At 44.2% G+C, this 15,089-nt stretch overlaps 1 protein-coding gene across 7 annotated transcripts in view; it reads right to left on the bottom strand.

Moving 5' to 3' along the window:
- Positions 1-15,089, bottom strand: part of KAZN (kazrin, periplakin interacting protein) — a 563,875-nt gene that overhangs the window by 270,862 nt on the left and 277,924 nt on the right. The window lies entirely within an intron of this gene.

The following is a 15,089-nucleotide window of genomic DNA, read 5'->3' as shown; positions in this document are numbered from 1 at the left end:
AACGATCTCCAACTCAGCACAACGACTCCAAGGAGCTAGGAAGTAAAACTTTCTCTAAAGATGAAGAAAAGGTCTGGCTAGATTTTATAGGGAGAGGAAATGACCAGATCAGGAACAGCTGTGAGATGGCGCTGCAAGTTTCTAACCAGCATGGAAAGGGTCTCTAAACTCTTCTGCACCAAAGGAAACCAAATCCATTTAATATGAAACCCAAACACACAGGCTAAATGGAACATCTGTGATGATTCACAATATGTAGTGATATTCTAACCCCAGATCTCCCAAGAGGACATGACACACTCGTGGCAACGGAGCAGCAATGGAACAAATCAAATAACTAGTCAGCTATATAAAACTTAAGTCAGATGGACCATAATCTTTATGCATCCAATGAAGTCCACACTGGAGGTGGTAAGATTATTAAAGGGTTTATGCAGGACTGAGTTTTTAGCCCCATAGTAAAAAAAAAGACAAAACAAAAATACAGGTAGGAAGTTGCTACCTAACTGTCTGTTGTGCTCGGCCCTGATCTCTGCTGGCACAGAGAAGTCACAGACCGCGCCTGCAGACAATTCAGTGGCATTCAGTAGCGTTACGTTGGCATAGCAGTGGCTTCTCTTCTGCTCTGCTGACGGAGAGTGAACATCGACGTCATGCTGATTAGCAGTTGGCTCCCTGCTGCCTAACTGCGGGGAGGCAGCTGTCAATCGCCGTGATGTTGGCAGTTACACCCTTTTGACAAAGCAACCCGGAAAAGGAAGAGCTGCTCTGTTGACTTTGACCAGCTGAATTGCCAGAAGCAGTGGTCGGTGACTGCTCTTTACCAGGTAGAGCAGATAGATAAGTAAGTAGTACAACCTGTCGATATTCCTTTTTAGTTTTTATTATGGGTCTAAAAAGTTAGTCGTGGATAAACTCTTTAAGATAGTGTATCTTCTTCCAATATGTTCTCCCCCAGTAGATAGAGATGGGTGCCACTCCACTCATGGATTGTGCACTTGTGAGAATGTGGACTGTCTTACCCCGTCCCTACCCTGAAGACAACCGCCGTATACTTATGTGTAGTGTGAACAGTGTTATGTGTTTTATGTATTTAATGTGTACGTATGTGTGTAATTCCTATGTCATATGTTATGGTAATGTATAGAGTAGCGGGGCAAATGCGGAAAGCCCATGATAATGTATAAAGATACGTGTTTGTAGATAAAAGGAAGCAAGAATTATTAGTAATAAACGGTAGGAGATAGGAAATAGATAAGGAATAGTTAGGTACAAGCCCACAGATGGGAGGGGAATAGCATTAATAAAAGGAGAGGTACTTCCTAGTTATGGCTGGTTAGGAGTAGTGGAAGGTTTAAGAAAGTTCTTCGTGGAGTTCAAGTATAGTGGGCAGCTAGGGCCAACATGGGCCTATCACTCGGGGAGGTGGATTGCCATTCAACTCCTCCATGAGGATCCATTTGTCAAGCTCGGGAGCACCTTGAGATTAGCGCCATCAGGCACATCGCACCTGCAGGATTGCAAGGGAAGATGGACACGGATCCTCAATGTCAGAGGATGATGGAATGTAGGTGCAGTGCCATCGGTGGAGAGGGATCCCTAGAGGTAGTGGAGACAGCAAGAAAAGGGGTACTCTATTAGGAACGAGTGTTAGGGCTCAAATTATGTCCGACCTGAGGGAAAGACTGCAACCTGTTGTGCCCTATCCTACATACTGGGAACTGTTCAGTAAAGGTTTGACTATTGATAAGCACTTGGCGCTCCCTGGATTGTGTGTGGTGGTTCCTGAGGATGGAGGCCTGGAGTCAGCAGAGGTCTACGGCCCATGAGTAAGTGTGATGGACCCCACATCTAGCAACACACCAGGACACGATTTTCCTGTAGGGTGCCAGAGCGTGCAGAAGCAGCAGCTTGTCCATCACTACCCGCTCGGGCACCTTACACACTCATGGTGGATTTGATTATGGGGAATTATGGGGTCAGCCCCTCCATAGGCTAAGAAACAGGGACATAACCTATGCTTTTCTTACTGTGGAAATACTCAATAGTCGATTGTTGCTAAGCCAATGGAGGGACTGAAGCCCAGGAGAACAATCCAGTTGCAGATTTCAGCTTTCTGCAGAATATTCAGCGCTCAGACATTGTGGCACAATGAACTGATTTACTTGGGACATACAACAAACATTATCTATATCATCATAACATGCAGGATTACAGGAGAAAACCGACATAGACCAAACGAAGAGGTTGCGCAGTACAAACTGGAACGTCCGGCACAGCACCATCTGCTGAAGATAGCTCCTTCAGCATAAGCCTGCAGCTGTTGCTATTTCTCCAACATAGCCGTCCCCTGTCCCAGCTGTATCCTAATCCAAGAAGAGCAGGCAGCTAAGAGAAGAAGAGACCGTCACTGAGCCTAGACATGCTGATGTCAGCACGGGAGGGAATTGGCAGCTGACCAGGCGCTGCTGCAATGTAAAGAGCCGAGGCTGCGTGTTTGGGAATCATGTTAATACATATTCACCTCCAGTGAATTCTAGGCCTGCAGCACGTTCCGTCATGTTACCACAAAGTGCTGCATCACTGTCATCCAGCAGGAATGTGCCGAAGTGTCATTGTAGTGTGCCGCAGAGCGCGGAGCGCGTATTATAGCAGGCGGGGATCTGCATTGTCATATAACTCACCAACGATCTGCAGAAACAATACATCTACACAATCCCGGGCTCAGATCTAGTGCTGCATCGCTTTATACAGGAGGCAATAGACAGATCCCATATTTTAGCTCTGCCCCATGGCCAAGATTAAGTTGTATTAAAGGGACACTCCTAGAAAAACTCATCATGGTTACGTTTTTCCTAGCGCCCTTTCAAAGCTGTCAACTTGAATTTTTCTTTTTTCTGGACATTCAAAAATTCACAGAAAGTAACAATTTATTTATGGACACATTGGAAAATTAAATCATTTAGATTTTAAAGGGGTTGTTCACATTTCAACATTGATGACCTATCCTGAGGATAGGTCATCAGTGTCTGATCAGCGCGACATCCGGCGCCACGGTCGATCAGCTTTTCCCGGTATCAGCGGAACTGCTCAGTTGCGAAGCTGCACAGCTCCATCGACGGAATGCTGGCCGCGGCCGGGTACTGCACACCCAGGATGTGCAGTAAGCCCAAGAGAGAAATTTTCAAAATTAATTTAAAAAAAAAATATTGATCATGATATGAAAAAAAAAATATTGCAAACATTAACAAATATATACATTTACAAAAAAATCAACCTGATTTATACAATAGGTCATTTATTGATGACGCATTCCTTGGAAAAATTCCTGTCCAGGAATTTCTCGATGGTTGACAATCCTGTGCATCACTTCCTGAGGGGGTCAGTGTGCAAATGCAGAGTAAGGAGATTCAAAGAACTCCAAAACTAGAAGTCACATAGCGCCCCCATCAGGCCCTGCACTACATATATCACTTTCCCCCTGGAGTGTTCTGTTAATCCCAGAGTAGGTAATCAGATTCTCTCAAAAGTTGTCAATTTCCAGCATGTTTTATTTCTTTATGAATGAGACTTGTAGTGGTAAAGCATTGCCCTCTTTCCAATAATATCAAGTGCTACCATGTAAACCCCAGCTCATATCTTCCCAGGGCAGAAGGACTCAGTTCTCTTAAGGGCAGGGTAAACATATTCACATAACATATAGGAAGCAAAAACTGCAACTTTTAGCATAATCACCTTCTGTACCAAAAGTGGCGCTACTGCTCATCTCCTGCATCCAGAGACAGGTGCTGCATCTTCCTTTTGTGCGCATCGCATCTTTCTTCTGTCCCTCGGTTTCTTTGGGTGCCAGGTTACCACCGACTCTGTGCTGTTAGAATCACAGGTGATAGAGCCGCTTCACGTGGTGGGGCACCACCTGAGTATTCAGGTATTTGGCACCGACGCTTCTATTGCCTCTGAGTTCTTGAACCTCCTGACTTTTGCAGCTCTGCTATCTCTGCCATACTGCTGTGCCAGATCTGCAATGGGCTTTGAAACAAACTCAGCTGCACTATATTGCCAATTGCTCTTTGCCAGTTTTGCATTGGATACCAGTTCTGCTACATCGCTAACTTACTCTGCAAGTCCAGTCCTGCCTCAACCTCTTGTGCAAGTCAACTCTGTTTAACTAGTTTTTCAATGCCGAGTTACCGTATTTTTCGGACTATAAGACGCACTGGACTATAAGACTCACCCAGGTTTTAGAGGTGTAAAATAGGGGGAAAAAAATATTTGAAAAAAAAAGGCGTGATAAAATATTTAATATTTGGAGGAAAAAAGCGCATTTTATGGTCCAAAAAATACGGTAACTCAGCTACTTCATTGTACCAGCTCTGCCTTTGAACCTCCTGCAGCTCAACTCTACTTTACCAGTTCCTCTGCTGTCTTAGGTTTTTTACATCATCTGCTGCTGTAACCACGACTCTTCTTCATCAGATCCTGTGGTTCCAGTTCACCTTTATTATCAATGTCCTGCCACGGCATCTTCCGTTGCTCCTTCTGGACCTCCCTGCTGTACCAACACTATATGTCGATGCTTAGCTGGTCCAGCTCTCCAAATGACACCTAATAGACCCTGATCTATCCATCTGGAAGCAGTCAGATGTCCGCATAAATCAGACCGAGATCGGGACGGAGTGCACGGACTGGCCAGCGGCTCTCCATACCTCAGCGTGACAGTTCATGGATTTCTATGAGACTTTCACGCTTGGGTCGGCAGAGCTGCCGGCCAGTCTGTGCATTGCGGTCTGATCTTAGTCCGATTTCTACATCCGATTGCTCCCTAATTCTGGCGACTTTTATATGGAGGAGCTTGACTTTGGACTCCATTAGTCACCAAGTCTTGAGTGAGACCACCACTAAACCCTGTCGTCTACCCTATGGATAGTTCTTGCTCTGTATACTCCCTACAATGCTACAAAAAAAAAATAGAAGAGTAAGCCATAAACTATCTATCTTTTAAGGGAAGGAAGTGGAAAAAGCGTGGTTTCTGGATGGGAAGGGGAAGTGATGGTGCCAATATAGCCCAGTAGGAGGCTCCATTGTAAATTTTTGCTATAAGACGTCATCATGTATTTGTTTTATGATTTTTTTTCTTTTTTTAATATGAACACAACTACCTCATCTTAAAGGAGGTTTAAAGCAACGTCTCTCCTGTCGCAGATAAAAATGGAGAAATATGTCTTTAATATCAGCATTACTCCATCCATTTATCAGCTGCGGCGGTTCATGAAAACATTTCTTCCCGATTGTGTCCAATGCGGGAGCCCAGAAAACATTTAGTCATCCATAGAGCTTTTGTTACCATAAGCCGCTTCTTATGCAGCATTCACATTGCTACGGATACATCATATACATCATTCAATGCAACATTCTACATTGCCATGGAAACTGACGGAATGTTTTTTTTTTTTTCGTTTTTTTCTTTGCATCATTAACATTTGCAGAAAATGTTCTGGCCGAGGTATACACTCGACAAGCCAAATATATCATGTTGCATTATGTATTTCATCAAACCTTTCATTTACATTTTTTTCTTGGCTTAAGGAGCGGTTTTATAGAAAGAAAAAAACATGCGGTGATACACTACGAAACTTGTGACATCGTTCTAGACACATTTGCTAACTGGTTCACACGTTTCAGAGCTGGCAGAGTAATAAAAGCTGGGTAAACATGGAGATGGTGAGGAATGGATGGCGTGGGCGAGTTGGATGAGAAGACTGAGATTTTCTATACATTACAACGATTTAAAGGGAATCTGTCACCAAGTTTTTTTCTACTCCATCTAAGAGTAGCATGATATAGGGGCAGAGATCCTGATTCCAGCGATGTGTCACTTACTGGGCTGCTTGCTACAGTTTTGCTAAAATCACACTTTTCTCTGCTGCAGATGCTGAGCTCTGTATAAACCCCCCCCCCCACACACACACACACACCACTGATTGACAGCTCTCTGGGTACACTCTGCATAGGCAGGAAGCCATGGAGGCAGAGTTACACAGAGATCATGAATATAGAGGACTGCATGGCATCAGGATTACTGGTCCTCTAGTGATAACCTCCTGCGGATAAAACTGTGGTTTTATCAAAATTACAAGTAGCCCAGTAAGTGACAAATCACTGGAATCAGGGTCTCTGTTCTCAGATTAGGTGGCAAACACCTGGTGACAGATTCCCTTTAAAGCTGCAGTGTCTAAATGCTGTATGGCTTAGGGAACAGATGAGGCGGTGAAGCAAATTTGCAGGTCAGATCTAATCAAAGGTATGGGCAAACTGAATAACGACCTCTCGCTTGGCCCTAAATTGAGGCTTTTAGTGAAGCAAGCCACTCTGTGTTCTAAGGGTATCAGTAGACATTCAGCCAGTCGAGTGGTTTAGTGCCTCAAAAAGGACTCCATAAGGACTAGATGATTTTTCGTTTTTGCGCTTCCATTTTTTTTTCTCGCCTTCTTCAAAGAGCTAAAACTTAAAGGGGTATTTCCATCTTGTACATTTAGAGAGCAATCACAGGATATACCATAAATGTCTGATAAATGTGAGGCCCACCTCTATGATCTACAGAGGTCCCGTCTCACGGTGCCGGAAATAAAGATGTGGCCGCACATGTACGACTCCCCACATTCACTTCTGAACTTTGCTGAGCTAAAGCACTCGTCAAACTTTTGAACGTGTGAACGGAGAGAGTTGATCGCCCACAGCTCCCTCTCTCTTTCCATTGGTGTGAGACCTGGTCCCGATCTCAGAATGTGCAAAAGTCTCGGAAGGGAAGATATCTAGTGGATATGCAATACATGTCTGAGATGGAACAAGATTAGTGTCAAACTTTCCACTCTCGGTTCCAGCAACATGTCTTCTACCTCCAAACTGCTACCACAATGATACTTGGAGCATGAGTGGTTTATGTTGCCACCTGGCCAAAAAGTAAATGAACAGAAAGGGTCTCCTCTCCGGTATCTGTGCCAGTTATAGCTTTTTCTCCCCTGCTTGAACCTATGCTTCTGCCTGTTTGTTACCTGTTCTGCATCTTGACCTGTTGTAAAACGGCTTGAATTTTCCATCTCTTCATTCTGTCTGATTTCTATGACCCAACTCCTGGTATGTTTGACTACGTTTAATGCTGTTCTATGGTGTTTAATCCTTAATATTCATAGTCTCCATCTTTTGATCCTGCCCAATCTATGTTATGCTGCCTCTTGACCATGTCCTGGTATTCCCTGTATATATTTAAGTAAATAGGGCAGCACACTGCAGCGCCAAAACATGCAAACTTGAAAACACAAAATTTGAACTGCATTACTGCACTGAAAATATGAAAAATGAGAGCTTTTAGCGCATAAAAATGGCCAATTTTATGTGTACCTCGTAGCCACGATAAGGCATCTCTCTTATACGAGGCCCTACGCTTGACCTACCTCTCTGAGAATAAACGTCTCCATCTGAATGGGTACATGTGAAACCTCTCCTTGGACTCAAATTCTCTCTCACTGTGGAGGGGTATTGGACCTATTATAATTAAAACACCTGAAGCTAGGAGGCGGGGAGTGCACGATCAGAAGGCTAGAGAATACATTTCAAAAAACCTGATCTGCACATCCAAACATAGACACAGTGTGAACAGGTGCTGAACCCAGAGTCGCCAACTCGTATATATTTAAGTAAATAGGGCAGCACACTGCAGCGCCAAAACATGCAAACTTGAAAACACAAAATTTGAACTGCATTACTGCACTGAAAATATGAAAAATGAGAGCTTTTAGCGCATAAAAATGGCCAATTTTATGTGTACCTCGTAGCCACGATAAGGCATCTCTCTTATACGAGGCCCTACGCTTGACCTACCTCTCTGAGAATAAACGTCTCCATCTGAATGGGTACATGTGAAACCTCTCCTTGGACTCAAATTCTCTCTCACTGTGGAGGGGTATTGGACCTATTATAATTAAAACACCTGAAGCTAGGAGGCGGGGAGTGCACGATCAGAAGGCTAGAGAATACATTTCAAAAAACCTGATCTGCACATCCAAACATAGACACAGTGTGAACAGGTGCTGAACCCAGAGTCGCCAACTCGTATATATTTAAGTAAATAGGGCAGCACACTGCAGCGCCAAAACATGCAAACTTGAAAACACAAAATTTGAACTGCATTACTGCACTGAAAATATGAAAAATGAGAGCTTTTAGCGCATAAAAATGGCCAATTTTATGTGTACCTCGTAGCCACGATAAGGCATCTCTCTTATACGAGGCCCTACGCTTGACCTACCTCTCTGAGAATAAACGTCTCCATCTGAATGGGTACATGTGAAACCTCTCCTTGGACTCAAATTCTCTCTCACTGTGGAGGGGTATTGGACCTATTATAATTAAAACACCTGAAGCTAGGAGGCGGGGAGTGCACGATCAGAAGGCTAGAGAATACATTTCAAAAAACCTGATCTGCACATCCAAACATAGACACAGTGTGAACAGGTGCTGAACCCAGAGTCGCCAACTCGTATATATTTAAGTAAATAGGGCAGCACACTGCAGCGCCAAAACATGCAAACTTGAAAACACAAAATTTGAACTGCATTACTGCACTGAAAATATGAAAAATGAGAGCTTTTAGCGCATAAAAATGGCCAATTTTATGTGTACCTCGTAGCCACGATAAGGCATCTCTCTTATACGAGGCCCTACGCTTGACCTACCTCTCTGAGAATAAACGTCTCCATCTGAATGGGTACATGTGAAACCTCTCCTTGGACTCAAATTCTCTCTCACTGTGGAGGGGTATTGGACCTATTATAATTAAAACACCTGAAGCTAGGAGGCGGGGAGTGCACGATCAGAAGGCTAGAGAATACATTTCAAAAAACCTGATCTGCACATCCAAACATAGACACAGTGTGAACAGGTGCTGAACCCAGAGTCGCCAACTCGTATATATTTAAGTAAATAGGGCAGCACACTGCAGCGCCAAAACATGCAAACTTGAAAACACAAAATTTGAACTGCATTACTGCACTGAAAATATGAAAAATGAGAGCTTTTAGCGCATAAAAATGGCCAATTTTATGTGTACCTCGTAGCCACGATAAGGCATCTCTCTTATACGAGGCCCTACGCTTGACCTACCTCTCTGAGAATAAACGTCTCCATCTGAATGGGTACATGTGAAACCTCTCCTTGGACTCAAATTCTCTCTCACTGTGGAGGGGTATTGGACCTATTATAATTAAAACACCTGAAGCTAGGAGGCGGGGAGTGCACGATCAGAAGGCTAGAGAATACATTTCAAAAAACCTGATCTGCACATCCAAACATAGACACAGTGTGAACAGGTGCTGAACCCAGAGTCGCCAACTCGTATATATTTAAGTAAATAGGGCAGCACACTGCAGCGCCAAAACATGCAAACTTGAAAACACAAAATTTGAACTGCATTACTGCACTGAAAATATGAAAAATGAGAGCTTTTAGCGCATAAAAATGGCCAATTTTATGTGTACCTCGTAGCCACGATAAGGCATCTCTCTTATACGAGGCCCTACGCTTGACCTACCTCTCTGAGAATAAACGTCTCCATCTGAATGGGTACATGTGAAACCTCTCCTTGGACTCCTCCACAGTGAGAGAGAATTTGAGTCCAAGGAGAGGTTTCACATGTACCCATTCAGATGGAGACGTTTATTCTCAGAGAGGTAGGTCAAGCGTAGGGCCTCGTATAAGAGAGATGCCTTATCGTGGCTACGAGGTACACATAAAATTGGCCATTTTTATGCGCTAAAAGCTCTCATTTTTCATATTTTCAGTGCAGTAATGCAGTTCAAATTTTGTGTTTTCAAGTTTGCATGTTTTGGCGCTGCAGTGTGCTGCCCTATTTACTTAAATATATACGAGTTGGCGACTCTGGGTTCAGCACCTGTTCACACTGTGTCTATGTTTGGATGTGCAGATCAGGTTTTTTGAAATGTATTCTCTAGCCTTCTGATCGTGCACTCCCCGCCTCCTAGCTTCAGGTGTTTTAATTATAATAGGTCCAATACCCCTCCACAGTGAGAGAGAATTTGAGTCCAAGGAGAGGTTTCACATGTACCCATTCAGATGGAGACGTTTATTCTCAGAGAGGTAGGTCAAGCGTAGGGCCTCGTATAAGAGAGATGCCTTATCGTGGCTACGAGGTACACATAAAATTGGCCATTTTTATGCGCTAAAAGCTCTCATTTTTCATATTTTCAGTGCAGTAATGCAGTTCAAATTTTGTGTTTTCAAGTTTGCATGTTTTGGCGCTGCAGTGTGCTGCCCTATTTACTTAAATATATACGAGTTGGCGACTCTGGGTTCAGCACCTGTTCACACTGTGTCTATGTTTGGATGTGCAGATCAGGTTTTTTGAAATGTATTCTCTAGCCTTCTGATCGTGCACTCCCCGCCTCCTAGCTTCAGGTGTTTTAATTATAATAGGTCCAATACCCCTCCACAGTGAGAGAGAATTTGAGTCCAAGGAGAGGTTTCACATGTACCCATTCAGATGGAGACGTTTATTCTCAGAGAGGTAGGTCAAGCGTAGGGCCTCGTATAAGAGAGATGCCTTATCGTGGCTACGAGGTACACATAAAATTGGCCATTTTTATGCGCTAAAAGCTCTCATTTTTCATATTTTCAGTGCAGTAATGCAGTTCAAATTTTGTGTTTTCAAGTTTGCATGTTTTGGCGCTGCAGTGTGCTGCCCTATTTACTTAAATATATACGAGTTGGCGACTCTGGGTTCAGCACCTGTTCACACTGTGTCTATGTTTGGATGTGCAGATCAGGTTTTTTGAAATGTATTGACTGGTATTCCCTGTGTCATGTCAGAGATCCCGGGGCTAGGGGCTCCTTCTCTATCCCTAAAGCTAGGGGTGTCCTAGCTGTCCCTGCTCCCAAGATTACTTCTGATGGTGAAGACGCCGAGGCCACGTGCCTTACTGTGCTCCTAAATCAGCCCTAACCTGTCCCCTCTCCCACACATGTAAGTGAGGAGTAGCAGTGTATACAAATTCACAAACCAGGCTAACAGGGGAAGACGTTCAGGGGTAAATGAGAATACCACTCATACAAATATGTACTCACAAACAAGAGAGTGGAACACCGGGAAGTAAAGGGAGGAACAACTAAATAGGAGAGGATAAGGATATACACACAGAGAAATCTCCAAGCAACAGCCTTTACAACAACATTCCAAATGCCTCCTAACAACCAACACTTATGACTCCACTATGAAACTAACACCGGCACTGCATGCCAGAGGGGAGTATATATAGCAGAGAGGAGTGGCCAACACTAAACAGCTGAGACCATCAAAGCAGGAAAGTTCCAGGAGCTCTCAAATGAACAGATCAACCCCTGTACTGGTAGCAGAAACCTGCACTGTTTAATATAAAGGCGAAGAGCTTCTAATCATTGCAAGAGTACAAGAAATCAAATCCTGCGCTATTCTGGACCCTCTCTTCCACAGTAAACCCCTGACACCCTGTTTTTCATACTATCCTTCACTAATATATACTGATATTGACTTTAAATGAATGTCCAATAGAGATGATTCTATTAATTTTCAGGAGTCCAGCAGACAGGTCAGGAACCCTGAGAATCTCCTCCTACCTGCGCGCATCTCTGGCTCGTCTTTTGATCAGCCGCCCTGGTAGTTATATGAGCGTTGTGACATCACCACAAACCGACTAATCAAAACAGTATGGTAGGAGGTGGTTCTCAGGGCCCTCGTCCATTGGCCATGAAATACTGACCTCCCTGCTTGCCAGGGTCTTGCACATCATTTCGATCATCTCCAATTTACAGCCTGAAAACCTTTCTTATTATATACTCTCTATAGGCCCCCAAAAATCAGTGTTGAATAATTTCTTATATATTTTTGACAATTGTAACTCTGTCGCACAAACCCTCAAAGATTTTTTTGCCAGGATCCTAGTGTAAAAAAAAATGTAAAAGTTGCAACATGAGGTTAAGCCAAAATTTTGTGATTTTTTTTTGTGGCATTTTCATGCCATTTACGCCCTCCTTTGTCAAATTGTTGTGGCTTTCGCTACTCCCCAAACCTTACTCCGGCAGGGGCTGGAATAGGATGTGTAGTGAGGCGCACACAGAAGCGCATGGCACTTTTCACCTTGCTTCATTTATTAAGAGACGAGTGTTAGGGTTGGCGGAACGCACTGAATATATTTATTAAGTGAGATTGGTGCGTTCGCAACCCGGGATCCACCGTGCAGGAAAGAACCTGTTGCTAAGTGAATGGCGGCACTATATGGCGGTATGAACCAGCTCTGTTAGCTTCACAGAGCAGCTGAGAAGGCAAAGCTCTGTGCCCTGTTAGACTTTCACAGAGGCACAGGCTAATCACCCAATGAGAGCAGTCAGTGGTCATGCATGCACACAAAACTCCTCGCCGGAGGTGCCAGCATTCTAGGGGCTTATTTCAGCCAGGTCCCTGAACACACATAAACACAAACTCCTCGCCGGAGGTGCCAGCATTCTAGGGGCTTATTTCAGCTGGGTCCCTGAACACATGCAAACACATGACCATACTGGCGCAAAGCACATAACATATGAAGACACCAGCGCATGGGCGTGCGGCCATGCGAGCTCTAAACAGCTGCAGCACGTCCAGGACCCTTCAAAGAAGGACCAATGGAGTTGCTGCCACTGAGAGATCTTGCCCTGGGCATGCTCAGTGTGGGCAAAGCAGAACTTAGTCCTAGCACCTTCAAGACCTTCTAAGAAGGACCAATGGAAGTCGCTGCAGCACCTGAGCATGTGACCCTAGATCTCCACCAAGAGATCCCGCCCTGGGCATGCTCAGTGTGTGCAAAGCAGGACCCAGTCCCAGAAAAGCCCGCTCACCGCAGACCAGTGCAGGGCACAACAGCAGAGCCCGGAGAGGCAGCAGCAACCCCCTGCACAGTACCAGTCCCAGCGAGACGCTGGGAGCGACGTTTCCGCCGAGCAGGCTCCACTGCGGCCGATGCAGAATGGAAGACCGCAGCAGACACGGATCGAGATTCCCCCTGTGCAGCAGAGGAAACTCGACTCCTAACAGCGCGTGCCTCTTAATGACTCAGGAACCTCGCGCTCCACACTGCCCCTTGATTAAGACCGTTGGCAAACGTTGGTCTTGATCAATCGGCGCTGTAGATTTTAAAGGGAACCTGTCAGCATGTTTTTTGACCCCAAAGTATTGTTATCACAGTAATACCTGTAATGATGATTCTTTCCAAACCTTTATATTTTAAGTCCGTGTCTCCATTGTCTCGTAATCTATCGGTGAATCCTTATGTAAATGATGCTCAAGTGCAGGGGGCTTGGCTTGCACTTAGGGCTCTCCTGCCTCTCGCCTCCTGCTTGTGATTGACAGGTAACTCTTCTTCGTGACCTGCTTCCTCGGCCAACATCTTGCGCAGGCGCCATCATTCCGAGGGGCAGCGCGTACGCATATGTAAAAAATATGGAACTTCACTTTTAGGTTGTCATGAATGATTCTGTCTAAAACGGATCATGGACATCATTGCATTTACTTTTTATTCCTTCGAGACTTAAAGCAAAAGTTTCAGTGCAATCTCGTATCTGACGACACCTGATCCTGCGTCATCACCGCTGTGCATTATCTTACACTGAATTATTTAGTAACTTTGCTTTAACTCTCCAAACCACTTTTTTGCTTTTTTTCCGCTGAATCTCACTTTTTGAGATCTTCTACCATAATGCAACGAGGTGACTGTTATATATAAGAAATAGTTGAATGGCTCGGTCTGACGTCCGCCGGGTCTCTATGGCTTCAGCAATATCACACCTGTCATAGAGCAATTCAACTCAACTTTCCAAATGCAGAGCGACTGTCAATCAGCTGCAGATCAGACACTTGTTATTTTTGGGGCGGTGGCTGGGGGAATTTTGGTATAACGCAATGCTAAAATTAATGTAACACACTACATTTAAATCCCCGTTTGCTCTACATTTTAACCACCACCCTGAAAGCATCTCATAAAAGCCCACTTTGGGTACACTTGCCCCTTTGTGGACAGTTGAGAGGCAAATATTCGCTTAGTGGACAAGTAAAGGGCTATTCTAAACAGAAATTGTTAAAAGTGCTTGTAAAGACAACAAACTGTGCAATTTACTTGTTATTAAAAATACTCTTTGTTCTAAAGAACACAGTGACTTTTAATTCAATAGGTTATCGGCCACCTCTGCAGTCTATCAGCGGTGGCCATTCTCCTAGGCAAGGAGCACAGCGCTTGCAAGCGCTTTGTTATAGAGCTTGCTGGCGCTGTTTTTGAGATGGCGGGATCACTGAAGCAGATCTCTCTCCTGGAATGCAAGAGGCAGGAGAGCGGTGCATTCGATCCTTTACAAGGGTTGGAGCGTACAACAGGTGCAGGCTTATGCTTAGAGGGACTGTTTTTAGTAGACAGCAGGTGGCGCTATGTACTAGACTTTATTGTAAGGCCTCTCTGGATTGGTTGGTCTAGTTCTTCTTCTAGCCCCCTACGCTGTGATAGTGCAGATAATGGTTGCTCTATTTCCCACAATATCGGACCCCCGATGATTCAGCTGAAAGCTGAAGTCTGCAACAGGTTTTGGGCTTGGCAGATAAGGAGGACAGATACATGAAGAAGAGAGAAAGGTCTTGAGACAACAAAGCGTTATGACTTTTGCAAAAAAAAGAAGAGACATAGACGTGAGGATGATCGAAAATAATCCTCTGAAGGTGAAGATCAGAGAACTTATGACAAGCCATAGTGTATAATTTTTTGCAAAGTCATTGACTATTACCAAATAGAAAAATATATATATTCAGCTCACTTTTCGTAATTAAATGGTGTTGAATCCATGAGGAGCGCATGGATGTGAAATCCCCATTGGAGAAGGATGGATATGATTCAAGTAAAAGGGTGGAAAAAAATCCAACACTTGTGTCATGATCCGTTCCAGGGTTTTATCCTGTCTGCCCTTTTTCCGGGAGGATCATGTCAAGAGTTAACTTTGCTCTGCCTCAGTCTGGGTTCAGGTGTGCT

This window comes from Ranitomeya imitator, chromosome 10, assembly GCF_032444005.1.
Source record: "Ranitomeya imitator isolate aRanImi1 chromosome 10, aRanImi1.pri, whole genome shotgun sequence".
NCBI classification, from domain to species: domain Eukaryota; kingdom Metazoa; phylum Chordata; class Amphibia; order Anura; family Dendrobatidae; genus Ranitomeya; species Ranitomeya imitator.
This window is presented reverse-complemented; position numbering and strand designations above follow the sequence as displayed.